The 21,079-nt window shown below is 39.1% G+C and overlaps 1 protein-coding gene across 1 annotated transcript in view; it reads left to right on the top strand.

The window, feature by feature from the left end:
- The first annotated feature begins 38 nt into the window (after positions 1–38).
- The window catches only part of SLC28A3 (solute carrier family 28 member 3), a 138,499-nt gene continuing 117,458 nt past the window's right edge, over positions 39–21,079 (top strand). The window contains exon 1 of the mRNA XM_007498894.3: positions 39–373. The gene's annotated coding sequence lies outside the window, so the exon portion shown is untranslated. The remainder of the gene's footprint in view (positions 374–21,079) is intronic.

The following is a 21,079-nucleotide window of genomic DNA, read 5'->3' as shown; positions in this document are numbered from 1 at the left end:
TTGCATAGGAAAGAGTCACCAAAACCAACCAGAATTCACCATTGTAAACACTGCCACTCAGCCAGAGAGCAATCCATTTTTGCTTCAGGCACAAAGATTTCCCTATCGCACTTTGTGGATTATGAAACTTCTTTTGTAAATTTCTTTAGTATCTTTAATCATTTAAAAGAAAGAAAGCCATTGCTAGGGAGAGTCTATGGGAAAGGGAAAGGGAAAGGTTTATATCTACCTCATCTCATCAAGGTTTTCACTGAGTTCTGCCCTGCTCAGTTCATTCTGCTCCAGCCCCCTAGAAAGCAAAAGAGCCAGGCAGGCTACAGCAGGGGCCAGGACCGAGAAGAGGAGCCTCACTTGGATCTACTATTTTCAAAGGGTAAGTACCGAAGAATAATTTTCTCTCATGTGTACTTAATGCAATCTCACAGTGAAAGATCTGTGAGTCTTCTCCCTTAAGAAGGAATCTCTTTGAGGCCAAGCACTGATGGGCTCTGCTTCTACATTTGTTTACCTAGTACTAAATAGTACTAGATTAAGCTTAAGGAATGCTTTTTCTTTCTTTTGTTTGTTCATGTTTTCCAAGTTACTCTAAGTCAGAGAACACTGCCTCCATTCATTTTGGCACTGCATGTGAATTTACAATTAAAGATAAATTAGTCATCTTGTTAACTATGGAGCTGTGGGTAGTGTGCTAAGCATGAGACTTGTGATCAGATCCTATATTAGATTCTAAGTCACTGCAGGATCATTTGCAAGGCTCTGTAGCCTCAGTTATTTCATCTATAAAATGGGAATAATATACTACTTACCCTTCAGAGTTCTTGAGAAAAATAGCATTTAGCCATATAGAGATGAGTTATTGCTGTTCATGTAATACAGTATTTATTGGATTAAGTTTAAGAGGTATAAGGAGAGAAAGAAGTATAATGCCCTCCTCCTTATACAGGAAAAGTAAATGTCAGGTTCAATCCCCAGGCTCAAGGAGATGACAATTAAATTGAGAAGACAAGAAATTAACATGAAAAATTACTAGTCATAAATTCAAACATATTAGGGGCAAGTAGGTAGCTCATTGGATAGAGAGCCAGGCCCGAAAATCAGAGGTCCTGGGTTCAAATTTGACCTCAAGTATTTCTTAGCTGTGTGACCCTGGGCAAGTCACTTAACTCTAAGTGCCTTGTATCATCCTTCTGCTTTGAAATAGATATTTAGTATGCATTCTAAGATGATATTTAGTATCAATTTTAAGACAGAAGGTAAGAGTTGGTTTTTTTTTTAATAGAACATATGCTCAGTAATTGCTATATGTCCTGAAGAAGAAGAAAAACAAACATTTTATAGGGATTTTAAATTTTTTCTCAAGTACATTTAGCGTGGAATAGTTTAAAAAGGCTTCAAAGATGGAATAGGAAAGGATATGGGCTTTGGATAATAATCACATACTTTTTAAAGTTATGACTTATTAAAGTTATTCTGAGATTTACAAAAAGCATTCTATTTGTTATAGAGATTAAGATGTGATGACAAGAATAATCCATTCTCACTGGTAGCACTTTTGTAATGGCAAAGAGGGAAAAGAAGGGGCTTGCTCAAGGAATAATGAGAAAAACAATTAAGATTTCAATTAGATCAGTAAGATCTTGGAATGCCAGGTCAGGAAGTTTAGATGCTACCTTACAGATAATGGAAAACTGATGATTGTTTTTGTCCTTGGAGGTTTATTAATGTGAATAATGTTTGAGAAGGATTTGTATGTCAGTGGTAGGTAAAAGTTGGGGGACTTGGGGATAGAAATGGAGACCAGGTCAGAGGTTAGTCAAAAATACAAGTTATAGGTAATCTTAGATGAAGAACTATGGTGATGACTGATTGGATATATTAGATGAAAGTTTGGGGAATAGAGATGATAGTAAAAGGACTAGGAGAACAGCCAAGGAGAGACTATTTGGAGCATAAGATAATGACTTTGATTTGGGGACATCAAGGTATATATTTTTAGCCATTAAAAGATTATCCAGTTCAATTGCCCTTTACGTTACAGCTATGGAAACTAAGGCTGTTTTAAGGCAGAAGTGATCAAGACAAATGGCAACATTCAATAGACAATCAAAGACACCTAGATATCATTTAACCTAATCCCCTCATTTTACATCTAAGAGAACAGATCAGTCAACTTGATTGAAGTTGAACATTGATAAGATTTCCCTGTTGTGAGAATAGTTTTGCACCAGTTGGAGAGAAGCTTTCCTTTTTGACCCACCCTCAACCCTCCTTAAGCCCCCTATTGCCACCTCCTCATTCCTATCTATCTATCTATCTATCTATCTATCTATCTATCTATCTATCTATCTACCTACCTACCTACCTACCTACCTATCTCTGTCTCTGTCTGTCTGTCTGTCTGTCTGTCTGTCTCTCTCTCTCTCTCTCTCTCTCACACACACACACACACACACACCAATGAAATCCAGAGAAAACCAAATTTCTGGGTTTGAGCCCTATGCCCTCAGTGGTGGTACTGCAGCAAAGAGAGAGACAGGTAGACAAAGTGGTAGGACAGGAAAGACACCTTCCTTCCCAAAATACAAGGTATTCATGGTAGACTAGTACCTCTGCTGTGAGGGCTTGCTGAGCCCCTTTTCAGGGCTACTTTCCCCCTCTGACATCCATCTTCAACCCAGCTCTCACTTGTGGCTCCAAGAAGCTGTAGCATTCACAGCCACCACCCTCCTGAACACTGTCTAGGCAGACAAGCTAAACCAGGTTAAGAACTGCTAGACCTCAAACCTCCAGGTGAGTTAGAGGAATGTCTACCCCAGACATGGAAAGACTTTCCTGATAGACAGAGGGAAGAAGAGATGAGAACAATTCATTCTAACGTCTTGTCTATGACAGTGAAGAAAAGTCACTGTGGAGCACCTAGTTAAACATCAAAGAAGCCAAGGTCATTCTCTGCATCCTGAGCCATCACTAGTAATCCTGACTTTTTTCTTGCCTTTTGTTCTGTACTTCGATGATGACTCTGGAAGAAAGAGACTGTGACTTTGTATAACTACCCCCACTTAAATCCAATTCATTCACAAGTCAAGATATCAGAACCAAGGGTGAACTGAGTTTGGAGGAGAGAGTGGTCAGCAATGTCAAATGTCCAGAAGGCATTAAAGAGGATGAGAATCAACAAATGACCCTCATTGCTATTCTTCCAAATCCTGAGTATTCTCACTAGCTGTTTCTCATACCAGAATGCTCTCTCTCTCTCTTCATCCTACCTCCTGGCTTCTCTGGTTTTATTCAAGTAGTACCAGCTAAAATTTCACTTTCTACTGGAAGTCTTTCCTGATCCATGTTAAATCTAGTGCCTTCCCTCTGTTGATTACATGTATATATATATATATATACATATACATATGTGTATATATATATATATTTATATACATATATCTTGTACACATATATTTTGTTGTTGTTTGTACATTGTTGTTTTCATGTTGTCTCTCTCTCCTTATAAGCTCTGGTCTTCCTCTGTATCCCCAGGGCTTACTTAACTGAGTGCTTGGTACAGAGTAGCCACTTAATAAATGTTAGAAATAAATAAGAAACTTAAACTTAATAAATATTAAAAGTTCTGAGTGGATTTGAGTAAAACCTCAATCCATCCTTTTATTCTGTTAAGAAGAAGTTGGTAGGTAGGGAAACCTCATCTTTTGCCCCCCTGTATATACTGATTTCCCCCCTCTCCCTCCCTTTCTAGGGTCCTATAATAATCAAATCAATATCATCATAATAGTGAGAAATGTGTCAATAAACTCTTCTGAGGCTCCACTCATTTTCATGTGTCTGCCCAAACCAAAATACTCCCTCCTGACCATCACTCCCTGTATGTGACATATTGTAGCATTAGAATGTAAGCTTCTTGAGAGTGTAGTAAGCAAAGACTTCTTTTGTATTTGCATTCCCTGCCTTCAGCACAGTACTTTTCGTATAGTGGACAACTAGGTGGCACAGTGGATAGAGAGCTGGGCTTAGAGTCAGGAAGACTCAACTCTACAAGTTCAAAAATCTAGCCTCAGATATTAGCTGTGTGACCCTGGTCAAGTCACTTAATCTTCTTTGCTTCGGTTGTAAGAAGGAAATGGAAAACCACTCTAGCATTTCTGCCAAGAAAACTCCAAAGGAGGCCATAGAGAGTAAGAAAGGAATGAAAAACGACTTAAGGACAATAACAATTTTACATAGTAAATGCTTAATAAATGCTCTTTCAATCATTCACTGAATAAGTGTGCAAAGTCAGCTACTTGCCCAGAGTCAGAATGACCTCATTTTAAAATCCTAGTTAAGACTTCGGGTATGTGCACAGCCAGCCTGCAGGAGCTGGGGTCGTACCGGAGCACTAATCCTATGACACTGTAATGAGGGAGGAGCTAGGGTGGTACTAATCCCATCTCTTCATGATTGAATGCATCAAGCAACATACTTTTGCCCATATTTGGAAGTTGTTTACTCCTGTCATATCATTTCAGTCTTGTTTGACTCTTTGTGACCGCATTTGGAGTTTTCATAGCAAAGATGTTGGATGGTTTGTCTTTTCCTTCTCTAGCTCATTTGACAGATGAGGAAACTGAGGTGAACAGGATAAAGTGACTTGCCTAGGGTCACATATCTAGTAAATGTCTGAGGCCAGATTTGAACTCATTAAGATGAGTCTTCCTGACTCAAAGCCCAAACACTTTCCATTGTGCCACCTAGTCGTCCTTTAAATCTGTCCACATGTGACTGCAAATTGTCTGGGTGTGCTAAATGAAATCTTTTTACCTTTTAGAGATGGAGTACCAGACCCCACCCCCACATCCCCATAGACAGCATGACATTCCCCTCCCCCCTACCAAGTGCCAGGTGGACCCTGCCCCACCCCTTACTCCACAAAGGGGAGTGAGGAAGCTGGGTGGAGGAGCAGGTGAAGTGAGGAATGTCCTCAGTCAGTACAGAGAGAGAGAGGGAAGTGGCCTAAGCACTCTGTTCCCCTCTAGCTCTCCTGCCTGTGAGTCATCTACCTTACCCACTATGCACTCCCATTGGGCTGTGGGGCAGACACTCAGACATAGTGGAGAGGGGGAGAGGAGCAGCTCCACCCAAGTCCCTCTGCCTTTCCAGTAATGAACTGGGGGGGGGGGGTGCTCTGTGACATCTCTTGGCACTTGTACCATAGATTCACCATCACTGATCTAGAGGGAAGGATTTTCTGATTACAAAGGTCTGATTACAAAATATCTAGCCCAGGTAGCTACATTATAAAAACTGTCATTGTATTCGAAGAAGGAAAAGGAACCTCCCAATTTAGCCTCCTTGGGTCAGACTTGCTGTCTCTCCAGAGGGTGTGATTTAATTTTTTTTTCAAGAAATCTTCTGCAGGGCCTGGTTTTTAATAAGAATGCAACTATGAGGGGGCAGGTAGGTGGCTCAGAGAGTCAGACCTAGAGACAGAGGTCCTAGGTTCAAATCTGACCTCAGACACTTCTCAGCTGTGTGACCCTGGGCAAGTCACTTAACCCCCATTGCCTAGCCCTTACCACTCTTCTACCTTGGAGTCAATTTACAGTATTTACTCTAAGACAGAAGGTAAGGGTTTACAATTTTTTTTAATTAAAAAAAAAAGAATGCAACTGTGACTAAGAAGAGATTAAAATAAAAGTTTTCTACCTATCTATTTCAACCCCTCCTCCCAGCTCTTCCCAACCCTAAAGAATTAACCCTTTTAGCTTACATAAGATAACCTACATTTATGGAAGGGCCACTCCACAGGATATGTTGGCTCTGGTGAGAAGGTGCCAGATCCTTAGACTGCTGATATAAGAAAGAGTTTCAGCTCCATGCAAGGAGGCTTTAGAGCATTTGCCAAAGGACACAGTACATCTCTTTGACGATTTTAAGAAGGTCCTAATAACAAGACATTGATAGGCTTGCTGACTCTGAACTAGATGTCCAGTAGACATCTTAAACTCAATATATCCAAAATAGATCTCATTATCTTTTCCCCCTAAATCTTTCCCCCCTCCTACTTTCTCGATTACCGTCCAGGGCAACCCTATCCTCCAAGTCACTTGGATTCACAATCTAGGAGTCATCTTGGACTCCCTAACTCCCCTCTGTCTCTCACCCTCCACAACCAAGCTGTTGCCAAGGCCTTCAGCTTTCATCTTCGCAACATCTCTCAAATATGACTCCTTCTCTCCTCTCTGACACCGCTACCACTAGTGTGGGCCCTCATCACCTCATGCTTGGAGTATTTCAATAGCCTGCTAGTAGATCTGCTCTCAAGTCTCTCCTCAGTTCGATTCATCCTCCATTCAGCCACTAAAATGATTTTCCTAAAGATCCAATATCATATTACCCCCTCAATTCCAAGGGCTCCCTTTTGCTTCCAAGATCCATTTGGTATTTAAAGCCCTTCATAACCTAGCCCCTTCCTAACCTTTCTGGTCTTGACAGCTCTCTTTTAACCATCTCCAGTGATACTGGTCTCCTAGTTATTCTACAAACAAGACACTTCATTTCTTGGCTCCAGCCATTCTCTCTCGCTGTCCTCCATACCTGGAATGCTTTCCTTCCTCTGCTCAGACTACTGAGCCCTCTCTCCCCACAGGCTTCCTTTAAATCCCAACTAAAATCCCACCTTCTCCAGAAAACCTTCCTCAACTCCTCTTAACTCCAGTACCTTCCCTCTGTTAATTATTTCCTACTTCTCCTATATATAGCTTGCTCTGTGTATACTTGTATTTGTGTTGTCTCCTCCATTAGATTATAAGCTCTTTGAAGGCAGGAACTATCTTTTGCCTAGTTTTGCATCCCCAGCACTTAGCATGATGCCTGGCACCTAATAAGGGCTTAATAAATGTATATCAATCAAAATGGTTTTTTTTATTATAGATCACTCACATTACTTCCCTTCATCCTCTTAATCACTCTAGGAGGAGATGGAGCAGTACAAATTATTATCACTTGTATAAATGAGGAAACTGAGGTTTTAGGATGGTCATTAAGAGATCTCCTCAAGTTTGATTTAATAAGAGTGTCAACAAATACTTTGGATTACAAGACCAGGAATCTTTTTATTAAGAAAACAAAAAACCATAGAATGCCAGGCATAAAGTTGGGAGGACCAGAGTTCAAATCCAATTTCAGATACTTCCTAGCTGTGTGATCCAGGACTAGTCACTTAATACTGTTTGCCTAGTATATGCCTTTCTGACTTAGAGTTCTTACCAAGAGAAAGTGTAAGGGCTAAATATACATATATATGTTATATATATATATAATAGTTATAGCTTTAATGAAAGATCTGAAATATAATTTTGAGACTTCCATGGAGGAAGTAAAGTATATATCAAAATATTTCCCCCAGTATAGTTGATATTTTTTTTCTAAGGAAAAGGAAAAGAAATCTTTCATTCTTCCACTAGAGAAATCTCAAGACCTAAAATGTCAGTATACTTGAGAACTCATTGACTTAAATTCTCACTAAAGGGAAAGTGACTAATACTATATTCCTTTCATTTTCCATACTTTATGGAGAGAAAGAAAAGAAAGAGCAGGGGAGGGCACTGGGCAGGTATAACATGCCACTGAGGAAGTAAAAGGCTGGGTGAGAGGAAGGTGCAGAAGTGGAAGGTTTGGGGCAGGAAGAGTCTTTACCTACTTGATTTTGGTCCAGTCTACTCAAGTGGAGGTAGCTTAATGATACTCTCTTCCTTGATCCCTTCCATTCACAATATTCTTTTTAAAAATTTTCCATGTTTATATGATTCATTTTCTTTCCCTCCCCTCTTCCCTTCCCTCTCCTAGAGTTGACAAGTAATTCCACTGGGTTGTACAAATGTTATCATTTGATACCTATTTCCATATCATTCATTTTTGCTATAGAGCGATATTTTAAAGCCTAAACCCCAAACTGCATACCCATATATCCATGTGATATATATTCACAATATTCTGTGAGAGTTTAGACTTAAGGTCTTTAGATGAAGGCCCTTGAGACTACTGCTCATTGAGTAAGAGTAGGGCCAGCGAAGTTTTGCCACAGGTGGGAAATTTAGAAAGGGCCAAGAGAAATTGCCAGGGTCAAGTTACTTAACCCTATTTGCCTCAATTTCCTCATCTGTAAAAATGAGCTGGAGGAGGAACTGGCAAACCATTCTATCATCTTTGCCAAGAAATCCCCAGATGGGGTCACAACAACAGAAGAAAACTAACCAGGAGAATAACTCCCCAGTTAACTGCTCTATGTCCCCAGAAGCTGCTTTGAACCGAAGGTATGCTTCCTCCATCACACCTCTCCCTTGCATCTGTCTAGGAATCAAGAAAGCATAGACCACATCCTCAATGTCCTGTTCTTCCTCTTCCCTCCTCAGTTCTTCAACCTGATCTTCCCCTTTCCCCTACCCCTTGGAAGGTGCTGGCCTTCTCCTAGGGAGAAAATCTCTCTGATCACAAAATTTAGAAGGTACACACAGCACCCTCTAAAACTTCCTCCCAACCCATTTGCTCCTGTATGTCCCCTACTGTAAACCTTAAAATTTCACAGACTTAGGAATGTTAAAAATTTTACTCCACATTGAGGAATCCTCCAATTCCCTACTTGAAATAATTCCCTACCAGATAGTGAGAACTCTACTTGAATGTGAAAACTCCTTGCTATGGGAAGATCTCTACCCCATCCCTACTTGGGACTGCTTTAGGGGAGAAAACTCCTTGCTATGGGAGGACCTCTATTCCACCCATACTTAACAATGCTTTAGGGCAGAAAACTCCTTGCTAAACAATGAAAGTACTTGAAAACCAAACTTATAAAGGAAAGGAGTTCTTTGAGCCATGCCTATTTTTGGAACTGATACAATGGGATGCTAAGTGCCTATAAAGGTGGGGCAACTTGTAAACTACTTAGACCTAAAAGGTGAAAACTTACTCAGAGGTTTTCTCTTAATGAAATTAGTCGACATAGCAGCATTTTTTCTGACTTACTAAAGAGATTAATCTACTCAGCTGTGAATTCAAAATGGGCTGTCTTTTGGAAAACATCTACAGTGATTGGTAGATGGAAGAACTTAGGGGAGGTGACATAGGAGATTTTTCCCTTAAAAAAATAAGGAGCTCAGAGAAGAGCTGAAGGTCATTCTGAAACATTCAGATTGAGGAGGTCATTCTGAAACATTCAGATTGAGGAGGACTCATTCTGAAACATTCAGATGGAGGAGGGAGCTGATGAAAGCAGCTGAGATGATGCTGGCCTGGTGTCACTAGAGTCCTTGCTTAGGCAGACCTTGTGGTGAGTGTTAAAAGACTGACTGACTGATCTCTCTCTCTTAAGACTCAGGTCTAGGCCATGTTGGCTTAAGGCCCTTCATACTTATTTCCTTTTTTTCTCTTTCTCTCTTTTCTTTAATTCCACATTTGTATTAGTTAAAATCTCTATAAAACCCAATTGACTTGGGTAATTGAATAATTGGGAATATTTCCCTGGCGACCACCTTATATTTGATTTAAAAACCAAGACACTGTAGTGAAACATATTTTCTGTGGTCAAATTTACTCACCCTCTCTTATATCTATCACAATTTATATCTTCCACCATTTTAACTCACTACAGTTTATGGGCTTCACTATTTTAAATCTCACACTACCCAAGGTGTACTCTAGTTCTCAATTGCCACACTCCAGATGAGGTTTCCTGCTATTTGTCCCAGGTACAAAGTTGCTTAGCATATGACTGTCTCTCATTAAACATAATTTTTTTAAAGGATGTTGATTTGGGAACAGGGGATTCATTCCTACTCATTGTCAGTGCTAAGTGAAAACAGGGGGAAGGGTTCGGAGGAAAACCCCAACTTAATTTTAAAGGTACATTGACTCATTTATCCAAATCATTGTACATCTTTCATCCATGAGTCTTAAACCCCATTCTTTATCCACATGTATCAACATGATTCTTACATTTAGCCTTCTTCTCCCAGTTCAGTATCTTTATCAGAAGTACATGAAAGCACTGATGGTTATACCTATTTTACAGATTCAAAACTTCATCCTTTACTTGCTTGAATTTGTTCAACGTCAGACAGGCAACAAATGATAGTATTAGAAAACAGATTGTTGTAGTCATTGCAATCCATTTTTGGCTTGGCAGGGTTGGGGATGGAAGCAAGGAAGATAGGAAGTTGGAGGCTAAACAGGGATGTAATATTTTATAAAATCATGAAGGGTATGAAATTCTCATGCCACCAACTATGCTGATTTCCTTTATCAATAACAACTACTCAACAACATCACCTGGCATTGTGTATGTTCTGTGTCTCTGCAATGCACTTATTGAATAGTATTTTATATCATAGTTATCCATGTTGGTGTCATCCTCCACTAGATTGGAACCTCCATGTGAACAGGGATAGTGTCTTATCTAAATCTTTTCCAGGGCAATATGAATATGAATGAATTATACAAAAAATTTCTTTTCTGAATCCTAGAAACCACTATAGTGGCTGAGACTCTTAAATCTTCAAACTACTAAATTTAGAACAAATAATCATATGTTTCCATGTCTTTTTTAGTTTTCAAAGCAATCTTTTGAAGGAAGAAGTACAGGGTATTATTCCCATTTTGCAGTATAGAAACTGAGTTTTTTAAAGGGTTAAGTGTAATGTCAGAAGAACAAAACAAAATTACTTCTTGTTCTCTAGGAATTTATAATCTAAGACAAACCAGAGGCGTAAAATGATTCCATCCTTCTAGTCAGAGTCAAAGCCTCAGTCATCTTTGATGGATGGTGGATAGAACACACTGGTCCATTAAGTCAGGAAGACCAAGTTCAAATCTGGCCTTAGTCTCTTTCTAACTCTTTAGCCCTGGGCAAGTCACAACTTCTATTTAGCCCACTTTTAAAATTTTTTATTTTTTCCTCTATTCCATGTAAAAACAATTTTTGACATTCTTTTTTAAAGTTTTGAGTTCCAAATTCTCTCTGCCTCACTTCCTTCAGCTGTAAAATGGAGACAATAATGTTACCTATGGGGAGAGGAGAGACAAAAGGGATTATGTAACTTCAGAAAACTAATGTGGAAATTTGTTTTTACATGTAATAGATAAAATTGTTTTATTAAATTTAAAAAAAATACAGTACCTACTTTCCAGAATTGTTACGAGGATGAAATAAGGTAATATTTGCAAAGAACTTAAAGCAGTGCCTGGCACATAGTAGGTGCTATTTGTGTGTATCTACTTTCCTTCTCTTTCCTTCTACTTTCCTATGATTGGAAGGATTGCCAAAAACCAATAACTCAAAAGTGTTGATTCTGGGCAACTAGAAACATGAAGCTATGTTTCATGAACATGAAAAAGTCAGAAAGAGGATCTTGTTTGAACAAAAGATTTCCAGTTCCTTTTGGGATGTGGAATGTGATTTGTTGGTGGGAGGGAATTTCCAAGTATAGAAGCCCTGAGGATAGCTGGAAATTAGTCAGTCTACAAACATAAACTCTACCTGTTTCTCTGGCAATTTGGGAGTACTGTTTAGGAGAAAGATAAGAGTGAAGACAACTATTTGGATCTCATCTGCCTGGAGATGGTGATTACATAGACATGGAAGTGGATGAGGAGTGAAAGGAAGAAAAGGGTAAGGACAGAATTAAGAAACAAATGAAGAATGAAGTTGTAGTACCAATACTATGGTTATAAATGTTTTATTTTTATGTTTTTGTTACTCACAGATAGCAAATACATATAATATTAGTAGTAGTCTCTCGGTAACCGAGGATGACCATTGTCTTTGTGTGTTTTCATCTATGGTGTATAGATGAGTGTGCACAAAGACACTTGTGCGTGAAGGAGATTTAAGTGGAAAAGTCGATGCACAGAGACAGTCCCACTCTCTCGGCGTTGGAAGCCTGGGTCCAGTGGCACAAAAAATCGTTACACCTGGAGACTTCCTCAGCTGCATTGGATAGCCGTGTTGTCCTTTGTGCTCCAACACGCCCTAAGCACTCCACAGTGCTTTGCTATGTCGCCATCTCAGCCGTTGAACCTTCTTATTGGTTTCTTCCGTCTGTTCAGCCGAAGCAGTCTTCACATGTGGATGAGCATATAATATTAACCTCACGCAATATTACATATTTATTGATCTCAGCAAGACATTGCCTTACCAAAAAATAACTGGAAACCACAGAAAATTCCTAAAACAGATAACACATGGGCCATAAGGAATGATGAACAGTTTGATTTGATTTCAGAAAAACCTAGACTTATACGAACTGATGCAAAGCAAAATAAACAGAATCAGTACACTGTACGTAGAAACATCAATATTGTATTTAACTATTATCAACACAGCAAGAAACCAAGACAACAAAAGACTCATGAAGAAAAGAAATATTCATCACCATAGAAGGAACTGATGGCATCAGAAAGCAGATCAAAGTATACCATTTTCACTTTATTTTCTTTAAAAGTTTGTTCCTGAATATGCAATATTTTTTCTCTCACAACATGACAAATAGGGAAATATGTATTGCATGTTAGCACATGTAGAACTTATGTCATATGATTTGGCCCACCAAGTAGGGGGAAGGAAAAGAGAGAGAATGTGGGTTGCAGAATGTCAGAAAATGAATGTTAAAATTTGTTTCTTTATGCAATTGGGAGAAAATAAAATAATTTAAAATCACAGACAAATTGTTGATCTTCCTTAAGCAAAGGGAATTTCTATGGTATCAAAAATTTTCTTCACTGAAATGAAAAAAAAAAGTTTCATGAACTTGTTTCTTCAGCCCCTGGATCCAGAAATTGGCACTTCCATGGTGCTTGTTACAAAAGCAAATGCATTTTTCAAAAAAGCAAGATCCACAGGTTTCAAATGCAATTCCCTTTTAAAATTTTATTATGCATTTGGAAGTGCTCACTATATTTGATGTTTGTTAAGCACAGAATAAAAATAAAAAATATAAGAGAAAAAAGCAAATGAAAACCAGAAAAAATGTGAAAATAGAAAGGGATTCCAAATGTTTTATTCATGAGTGTGGGGGCTAGAAACATACTCCCTAGAAGGATGAGATTGCAAGCTTATAACCCAGGGTCTGTAAACTTACTTTTTTTGTTTTAATATCATAATTTCCCTTTTAACTCCTGCATGCAGTTAAAACTGTAATTCTAAGGAGTCTTTTGGCTTCATCACACATGCAAGGTATATATAAAACTGCATAAAGTCAAACAATACATGTATTTGTTATCTGTGAATAATAAAAACATAAAAACATAGTATTATTTCACCTAAAAAGTTAACAATCCACGGAATAGAGAGAGAAGAAAAACAACAACAACAAGGTTCCTAAAGGCAAAAGCCAGGAATGGGTATACCTAGAATTCAAAAGTGAAAATGCCTAGATTAGATCATCTCCATGGTACCTTATGGACAGCTAGATGGCGCAATAGAGTACCAGGACTGAAGTCAGGAAGACCTGAGTTCAAATTCAACTTCAGACATTTATTAGCTGTGTGACCCCCAGGGCAAGTCGCTTGACACTGTTTGCCTCAATTTCCTCATCTGTCAAATGAGCTGAATGAGGAAATGGCAAAACCCTACTCTAGTATCTTTGCCAAGAAAACACCAAGGGAGATCATGAAGAGTTGTCCATGACTGAAAATTACTAAAAAATAAAAAAGTATCTTACAAAACTACATCCTGTGATCCTCCCATTACGGAAAGAGAAGCTAAAAGCAGTAGCTTAATCTGAAATTTGGAAGTTATATTGACCAAAAAAAATCAAGGCTTCAAGCTGAGCTTTTTTGTGTGTCCTGAATACTTCAGCAGTCTGAAATCTATAGATACCTTCTCAGAATAATAGTTTTAAATATATTGAGTGAAATTCATAAGATTAAAAAAGAAATGAAAGGTCAGTAAAATTAAAGATGCAATTACAGAAAAGGAAAGTAATAAATGTTGGAGGGGATGTAGCAAAATTGGGACACTAATGAATTGCTGGTGGAGTTATAAATTGTATTAACCATTCTGGAAGGCAATTTGGAATTATACCCAAAAGGCTTTAAAAGACTACCTACCCTTTGATCCAACAATACTACTACTGAGAAAGAATACTATTCACACCCGGAGGAAGAATTGTGGGAGTAGAAACACAGAAGAAAAACATGATTGATCACATGGTTCAATGGGTATATGATTGGGGATGTTGACTTTACTGTAAATTTGATTAACATGGAAATAGGTTTTGAACAATGATACATGTAAAACCCAGTGGAATTGCTCATCAACTCCAGGAGGGGGGGGAAGAAGGAAGGAAGAGAAAGAACATGAATCATGTAACCATGGAAAAATATTATAAATTAATTAATTAAACAAAAACATTTTTTTAAAGATGCAAATTTTTTTCTCATCCAAGTACACAGACTTATCTTGGTTCATGAACCTCAGGTCCCATGGACTAAAAGAAGAATGACAAACAGGGATTTTTTTAAATGAGCATTTTGAAAATACTCTCTAATTTGTATCCCTCAAATTCTTCACATTTCAGTAAAAACTTAGTTGTACAACTGAACTGTCTGTGTATGCTAGACTGCACTAAGGAAACAGAATGACAGGAGAAATTAGAGAGAACAGTGCTATTGGATAGGTAGAGATTTATCCTAGGCTGGTGGCACCAAAAAGGCGTCTTCTTGAAGTGTATCTAGCACTTTTCTCTTAATTTACTCTAACCATTTAACATATTTGTTCATCCCTGTACAAGTCATAAGTAGGATGGATAAAAGGAGACTAAGGTAGCTAGGTTGCCCAGTAGATAAAGCACTGGGCTTGGAATCAAGAAGACTCATCTTCATGAGTTCAAATACGGCCTCAGACACTTAATAGCTATGTGACCGTAGGCAAATCACTTAACCTGTTTGCCTCAGTTTCCTCACCTGTAAAATGAATTCAAGAAAGAAATGGCAAACCACTCCATTATTTTTGTCAAGAAAACCCAAAATGGGGTCATGAAGAGGTGGACACAATTAAAACAACTGAACAACAAAAAGAAAATAAGGCTGAGAAGTCAAGCAATTTGTTTGGTGACTCATGATACCTGCATCAGCATTTTTTTTAATGTAAGCAATACAAATATTTACATCCTACCATACCACATGTGTAAGTATTAATTATATGACTATACGAACCTGATATTCTAAACTAGATTTTGCTACATGGGACAGAAAACCTCAGATAAACAGAGAAAAGTATGATGGAATAATGCTTCTTGTTCAGAGAAAATTCATTATCATCTAGAAATTCAGCAAGAGTAGATGCCTTACCCAATAAACATGTGGCAGTAACTAGAGACTGATTATATATAGCTGGTACAAATAGAGGATAGAGAATAAGGCTGAACTTTTATTGGCATAACATACTTTTACCACCACTGTAGGTTGGCACTTTCTTTGCAACAGAGAGACTTAGAAAGTTTTGAAACATTAATTAATTTGCCCAGACTTGCAGAGAGCCAGTATGTATCAGAGGTAATACTTGAACTCACTTTTTTTTTTCTGCCTTTGAAGCTAGCTCTCTATCCACTATTGTAAAGGATAATCATTGTGACTTAAAATCTAAATTAATTTGATCACCAAGGAAATCTCAAATTAAAAAAATACCCAAGTAAGCTGGAAATTTATGTTGACTTAATTAATATAGTGGAAAGAAATTAAGAAGAAGAAAGAAGGAAGAAGGAAAGGGTGCAGGATTTCTCCTGCCTGGCTTGTGCCAGGGGAAGATTAGAGGCTCTAGGAAGATAAAGTTTTGGAGAGTAAAGGAGGAAGGAATCAGCCTGAACTCCAAGAGGGCTCAGCCAAGATGCCTGAACCTGAATTGGGTCAAGGACAAACTCACTGCCAAAACCCAGACAAATAGCTGCCACCACACCAAGATGTCGGAACCCTTAGCATGCTGCCAGCCAGAGCCTCCTCCGGGGGGGGGGGGGGGAAGGGGGGGAAGAGTGAGGAGGGGAGGAAGAGTGAGGAGGGGGGGAAGAGAGGAAATAACGTGCACTATATAGATGGTTTTACATCACTTTCCTGCGTCTCATCTGTACCAATGTTAGCTTAGCTTGACTTAAGACAGCCCAGAGCTCTGTCCTCTGTTTCTGCACATGTATGTTGAAGGTCATCTTCTCAGATACTTAATCCTTGAGTATGGGTGCAGACATTCCTGACCTTGTTAAATTAAGCAGGGTGGGTGGAGAACTGTAGAGTTTCCAGGACCTGATTCTGTTATTCCAAGTATCTCCATTGTTACAAATCAGGAAATAGCTAAATCAAATCTTCTAAAGTATGGTCTGAGTAGGCTGAAGTAGTTTTAAAATTCACACTATGCATGCTGTGGAATCTTGTCACATATAGGCTGTCACTCAATAAAAATTCCAATAAAATAAAATCTCTATGAAAAGAAGGAAATATTTATACACTTAGTCAATAGGCATTTATTAAGCTCCTTCTGTATTCCAAGTACTTTGTTAATCACTGTGGATAAAAAAGAGTCAAAAACACAGCCCCTGCCTTTCAAGTGTTCATTCCAACAGAGGGGTTTATGTGCACATAAGTGTATACAAACAAAGTTTATACAGTATGAACAGAAGATATCAAGAATGCACTGGGGATGGAAGGGAGGGGAGAAGGGAAAGGGTTTAGGGAAAGCCTCCTACAGAAGGTAAGATTTGAACTTAGTCTTGAAACCAGGGAAGTTAGGAGTTGGAAATGAGGAGAGAAAGCATTCCAGGCCATGGAGAAAGAGACATATACTTAAAATGACAGTAATTGTAGGCCGTATTTTTATTTGTCTGAGAAAAATCATGTAATGCCATCTATGACATGGATGACCAAAAAAGGAGTTCATCTAGTCAAGAATAAGGAATGACGGGCTTTTTGACTTTTGCAGTAAGAATATTCAGATTTAGCAGAGGGCCTCCAGAGCCTGGGGGAGCTTTGTGGAAGAAGGGGGATAAGCCTGAAAAAGAAGGTCTAAAAGACTGATAAAGATGTGCAAATACAGAAAGCACTAATCAAGTGATAACTTCTGGGAGGCCCTCAGAGAATCTGCCTTAGTGAATAGACAAGAATGATTTCGAATTAATATCAGTTGTTTGGATCCGTGCTATCAAGGGACTCAAGGATGCTTGGAAAGAGCTGTTCCATATTCCTTTGTCATCTTAAATGTACAGTAAGCCCGTACTTCATATATGGCACCTAAGGTAACTCTTGGCTGAGGTAGGAGCAAAGGGGTGTTTTATTAATAGAGTTTGAATCATCTATATATGGGTGCATAACCTGGAGTAGGGGGATCTGGTATCATGGATCCCTATAGATGTCTTGGTCAAGCCTATGAACCCCTTCTCCAAATGGTGTTTTTAAAGGCATCAGATAAAATATTTAGTATGATGAAAAACTAATTACATGGAAAGGCAATTATCAAAATATTAAAGTTCATTGATGATTGGTTAAGAATCTCTGTAGATGTTCAACTTTGTAAAATGGGAATAATTATGCCTGGCCTCAAGGTTGTGGTTTTTGTAGTTCCAGTGGAGACAGAAGACAGGAACAAGCATTTACTTAGCACTTTACAAATATTATCTTGATGCTATTATTACCCCTGTGTTACTAAGCATTTAGATAGTGGCTACCAAATTCTATAAGAGCTTTTAAGAAATGGTATCTCATATGATCCTCACAACAACCCTACGAGGTAGACATACTATTATTATCTCCATTTACAGTTAAGGAGACTGGAGTAGACAGAGGTACATTGACTTGCCCAGGATCATACAGCTAGCACATGTCTGAGGCAGAATTTGAACTCAGATCTTCCTGACTCCAAGTCTAGTGCTCTATCTAGCTGTTGCCATCCATGATAATGAAGAAGACGGATAGGGAATGAGGCAAGGGAGGCAGGTACTTGGGCTCATAGTCCCTCAGGTACAATTTGTCCACACCTTCAAAGGTAGGGGCCAGCTGAATACAGTCATAAGAGCAGGGTCTGCCATATTTACTGTGACTTTGGGCAAGTAAGTTCCTTAACTCTGAGGCTTCAGTTGCTTCAATTCAATTCAACAAGTATTTTTTAGGCATCTCCTGTGTGTAGGGCTCTGGGCTAGTTACCAGGAGTAAAAAGACAAAGTGGAGTCATCTCTTTCCCCTGGAGTTCACATTATCCTGGAGAAGATAGTTAAGTGATTAGGAGATCATTTGAAGAGGGGGGAAACTAGGAGGAGAGTGATGGCATTGGGATTCCAAAGAACTCTTTCAGTTCTAAATCCTCTGAGATACTCACGATGCCTTCTAGATCTATGAAGTTAGAGATCTGAGAGAAACTGAATGGATGTGTACATTCAGGCAGAACAATCAAGGAAGTCTTTTGGTTTAAAAGAGAAAATGCTAAACCTCCTCTGGTAGAATAAACGCCTGAAGTACAGGAGCTGTTTTTGCCTTCCTTTTATCCACCATGCTTAGCAAAGTACCTGGAATACAGAAGGAGCTTAATAAATTCTAGGTTGACTCTAATCTTAGACTTAGCTCCTTTCTTTAAAAAAAAATAATTTAACCCTTGCCTTCTGGTTCAGAATCAACTAAGTATCAGTTCCAAGGGAGACGAGCAGGAAAGGCTAGGCAATTGGGGTTAAGTGATTTGCACAGGATCACATAACTAGGTAGCATCTGAAGGCAGATTTGAACCTAGGACCTCCCATTTCAAAAACTGCCATTCTATCCATTTAGCCACCTAGTTGACTTCACTTAGCTTCTTAAATTAGAAAAGAGGGATAAAATATTTGTGTTACCTCATAGAACTGTGAGAATTAGATGTGATCGCATATGTAAATTAACAGCTAAGTGGCACCATGGATAGATGCCAAGATTGGAGTTAGAAGGACATGAATTCAAATCTGACCTCAAACACTTACCTAGGTATGTGATCCTGAGCAAGCCACTTCACCCTATTTGCCTCAGTTTTTTTCATCTATTAAAAAAAAGATGGAGGAGGAAATGGCAAACCATTCTTTGCCAAGAAACACTCAAAGGGATCATGAGTGAGACATGACAGAAAAACAACTGAATGACTATAACAAAAAGACAGATAGAGCCTGGACCTGGAACTTCATTGGTGTAGAAAGCTCCCAGGTGAGGAAAGTCTCTCTCCCAATGCAGGAGAGGCACCTTCTCTAAAATTATAGTTTTAGAGTGTTGCATAGATCACTGAGATCTGAGGAAGCCTGACAGGGAGCCAAGGCATACAGGGAATTCTAATGGCTACTAACTACCAGAGAGCAGGCTGTCCTTGTTCCCTGAACATTAAACAGAAACTGGAAGCAATAAAAGGAATGATTTCCATCTCCCTGAATTTTCCGGGAACTCTATTTCCTCTCAGGCACCTGCTGCTTCTTCCCAGGTCAAAAGTTAATGGTGACTGATCACTTTTGTAGGCTATCCTTACCCAGGCAGATATGGTAACTCGGTATAGAGTTCTAAGTTTGCCTCTCCAGCCTTATGGGCAGCTAGAGTAGATAGAGTAACAGGCCTGAAATGAGGAAGACTTCTTCCCAAGTTCAAATCCAACCACAGACACTTAGTAGCTGTGTGACGCTGAGAAAGATCCTATTTATTCCATTTTCTTCATCTGTCACATGAGTTGGAGAAGGAAAGGACAAACCTCTCTATTATCTTTGCCAAGAAAACCCCAACTGGGGTCACAAAGAGTTGGACACGACTGAACAACAACAATTGCTTTATAAGCTTCTCATGCTTTTCTGAACTTCTATGACAAATTAACCTTCCCCGGAGGGAGGAGGGCCCACTACAGCACTAACCTGCACTAGTCTAACCCAACATGCCCTTTAGAATTGTTCTTCTATTGATTTACAATGATAAAGCAGAAAAATGCAGCACAAAACCTGTATTAATCACCTATTGTGAATATCGCACTTTGTGTTAGGGACTAGCAGAGGTGCCTCTTGGAGATTCGGCACAGATCCTGTGCTGGAATGAGGATTAAGTTACCTGCAATGGACCACATATTGTGTTGGGCATGGGAGATGCAAAGACAACATGGAGAAGTTTCTGCTGTCATCCATGAAGCTTACTAGGGGAGAAAAGGACACCAACCAATAACTCAGGCACAATACTACATAAATGCATTAGCCATGCACAAGACAAGTAGAGCCTGTGAAGATTAAATTAATTCCCTTGCCTATTTTTAGATTTAATCACCCAAAGTATATACACCCCACTTACCCTTGAGTGGGGGAGGTCTGCAGCCCCTGTGTGCAATAGTGGGTGATGAATCAGAATCGACTGACTGCCCCCTGGGCAGTCCCTAAGCAAAGCTTTAGCTGTCATTGGTACAAGTAAAATGGAAGGCAGTCCCAGGAAGTGAGGAAAAGGAAAGATCTTTTAAAATGCCAAGAACTTCCTGTGTAGGCATCTTTCCCCTTCAGCTTGACCTTGGAGGATCTCTGGCTGAGGACCTCGGACTGCTTCTATTTTCCCATGTGGGGTAAGTGAAAAGGGCTGACTCCTTTCCTGGATTTTCTGAAGGGACTAGCCTCAGGAGAGGCCTTCCCTCTTGAGAGAGGCTTCATGCATCCCCAGGTCCTTGGCTTAAGGCTGAGGCCTCTCTGGCTAAGGACTAATTAGCCCTGCCTGGATTGAGGGAAGAGACAAGACCAGATCCAGACCCTTAGTCACCTCCTTCACCGCTCACATAACTGATTTTTGTTATCATCATACTGCTAAAAAAGGATCTCTGAATTTACCACTGGCTTCCTTATAGTCATATTCAACAAATGACTATTAATCTCATCTTCCTTAACCAGTAATGACATGTTAGTATTTCTTTTATTTTTTATATTCTTTCTTTTTTTTTTAGATCATACATCATCCTAGTTTGCCCCACCTTTCAATATCCCTGATTTCCTTCACTGGCTCATCTTCCTGATCCCTTAAGACCAACATTCAATGTTTGTTCTGCCCTTGATCCTTTTCTTTCCCTATTACCTTTTCTCCCTTAGCAATCTCTTTA

This window comes from Monodelphis domestica, chromosome 7 (assembly GCF_027887165.1).
Source record: "Monodelphis domestica isolate mMonDom1 chromosome 7, mMonDom1.pri, whole genome shotgun sequence".
In the NCBI taxonomy this organism is placed as follows: domain Eukaryota; kingdom Metazoa; phylum Chordata; class Mammalia; order Didelphimorphia; family Didelphidae; genus Monodelphis; species Monodelphis domestica.
The sequence above is the reverse complement of the archived record's forward strand: the minus strand, read 5'-3'. Positions and strand labels throughout refer to the sequence as shown.